This window comes from Lottia gigantea (genome assembly GCF_000327385.1).
Source record: "Lottia gigantea unplaced genomic scaffold LOTGIsca_149, whole genome shotgun sequence".
NCBI lineage: Eukaryota > Metazoa > Mollusca > Gastropoda > Lottiidae > Lottia > Lottia gigantea.
The window spans coordinates 353,479-356,380 of record NW_008707778.1 but is presented as its reverse complement, the minus strand read 5'-3'; positions in this window follow the sequence as shown (position 1 = coordinate 356,380).

The following is a 2,902-nucleotide window of genomic DNA, read 5'->3' as shown; positions in this document are numbered from 1 at the left end:
TAAACATCGCAATATCCACCTACTGTCGTGTTTGTCTAGAATGGCTTCGAGACACATTGTGAAACAATTATTGCGATTTGGATACACCATGACAATACAAATATTATGACTAACTGGCAGTGTTTCACGACCTACTTTTCAACCAGGTTCAACTTAATAAGTATCCAGCCTCCAGAGGAGAGGGATTTGAGTCATGTAGAGTGGTCAATTGATTGAATGAAGTGAATATTCATGACGTCCAGGTTAATTGTCTTTAATGGACAATATAGGCTATATGATGCCCCCCCCCCCCCCCCCTCCCACCCATCCCTGAAAAAAAAGTAGGGGAAGGGAATGTCTTAACTTGAAAATTCAACATACTAACTTGAAAATTTTTTTGGAATAGGTTCCGTTTGATCCATGCCTTGCATAAACTGACCCCTACGTGACCTTGCATGAACCCAAGGGACATATTATGTCCTAAACCGCGACTTTTAAGGTGTCGAAGTCCTATTCGTAACCTCGAACGAAAAGTCAATGACGCAAATTGTGGGAGTCAAACAAAACAGACGAGAAAACAAAAACATTGAGTGAATAACCTGAAAGCAGCTGAATTTGTGAAGTGACTAATTATAAACACGTCTTTTCAGCCTTGCAGCATGGTAAATATGTGACTAACCCGGCCAGCTTACGTCAATCTCGAGAAATAATTTGTCATTGACCGTAAGAAATCATGAATGACAGTTTTCTTGCGAAATAAAAGGAAAAAAAATGATGAAAAACTGCATGAAAAGCCTCAAGGAGCCATTTTCCCTCGACCACCATTGTTGTTATGACGTCATATAGCAACGAAAGGAGTCGTTATGAATGGAAGCGAGAAATTATTATAGCTTCTGGCAGTAGGTTGGAATTTAAATGGCTTTGAAGTGAAAAACATAAACATCGTGCACTATATCATTAAAATTATAACAGCATCAAAATGGAATGAACTATCTGTAGGTTTTATAGCCTAGATCTTAAGTTCTATGGCTAGGCTATTAGGCTAGCCTAATGCTGATTTGAAAAAAGTCTCAGCCCATTTGGTCTTATCTTCACAATGTTATTATTAGGCTACTAAATAATAAGCATAGAGGCCTAATCTTCACAATGTCAAGTTATTATGCTACGGTCTATGGCTCGGCGTAATAGGCTACCTTGATTGCAATATCCGTAGCCTACCTTTCTTGATAGCCTACAGAAATTTGAAAATGCAGCAATTCGATTGGATTGCAGGTCTAGGTTGGCGAATAGGCCTAAGCCAATCAAAAGCCCTCGACAGATATAGTCTATGATAGGCCTTAAGTGCTTAGGCCTAATCGAGGACTGTTCATGGCTATATTCGGTTGCGTACAATTCAAACAATTCGCTGCATTTAAAACTTCCGTGATACAACACAGGTGGCTGATTAAGCAACAGTCAAGGTATTAGACGAATTTTAGCTTGACATTATGACTTTAAAGATGTTAGCCTACAGGCCTAGGCCTAGCCTAGCAGCTGTGCCTAGACCAACTCTGTAGAGAAAGCATTGTCTTTTGGATAATTTGCTGTACCGGTACCTTTTGTTTCTTCGTTTCATACATATGGAGAGATTCGCTTGACTTTGTCAATGGTAGGCCCTTTGCAACGAATCCCTTTTATTTGTAGGCCTACAGGGATGCCATCCGCAATGGATATTGGGCACAGACACTTATCTTGAGGTCTGATTGAAGTCAGAGAAAATCCACGCTAATTTTTTGGCTGACATCTTGACTATCTTACCTGACACCAAGGCTGACATCTTGGCTGATATCTAGGCTGACAGGTCTAGGCTGACATCTTATCTGATATACAGACTGGCGTTTCTAGGCTGACATCTTAGCTGATATCTAGGCGGTTTCCATGACGACATCTTAGTTGATATCTAGGCTGACATCTAGACTGACATTAGGCTGACGTCTTTGCAGATATGTAGGCATATCGGCTGACCACAGGGTTGTTATCTTGGCTTACATCTTACCAGACATCTTGGCTGATATCTAGGCTGACATATCTTGGCGGTTTCCAAGACGACATCTTAGTTGATATCTAGGCTGACATCTAAAATGACATTAGGCTGACGTCTTGGCAGATGTGTAGGCATTTCGGCTGACCACAAGGTTGTTATCTTGGCTTACATCTTACCTGACATCTTGGCTTATATCTAGGCTGACATATCTTGGCTGGCATATTAACTGATATACAGACTGACATGTGTAGGCTGACATCTTATCTGATATCTAGGCTGATATGCAAGACGACAGGTTGGTTATTGACACCTAGGCTGACATCTATGCTTGAATCTTGGCTGACATCTAGGCAGATATATATATTTCTAGGCTGACATCTAGACTGACTTTAGGCTGACGCCTTGGCTGATATGTAGGCTGATATATCGGCTGACCACAAGGTTGTTATCTAAGCTTACATCTTGGCTGATATCTAGGCTGATACCTAGACTGACATTAGGCTTACATCTTGGCTGATTTCTAGGCTGACATCTTGCCTAACATCTAGGCTGACATATTGACTGGCATGTAGGCTGATATCGTGGCTGACATCTAGGCTGATATAGGACACCTGACAGAGAGAGAAAGAGAGAGATTACGTTTAGTGTTTTTGTCGGTGGGTTTCTTACAACACTCGTCATCAAATGCAGTCACCCAAAGATGTAGCGCGCATCGAAAAATCTAGACCTACATACAAAAAAAGTTGAATATGAATCAATTTTCGATCTCTGTTTCCATTCAATCGCAATATTAGTCGTAATAAACAACGAGGGTGATGCGAAAGGTTCCTGGATATTATTTAGTTAGTAAAGGGGGATAACTATACCGTTACGATCGGACCACAGTCATTTAATGAATGA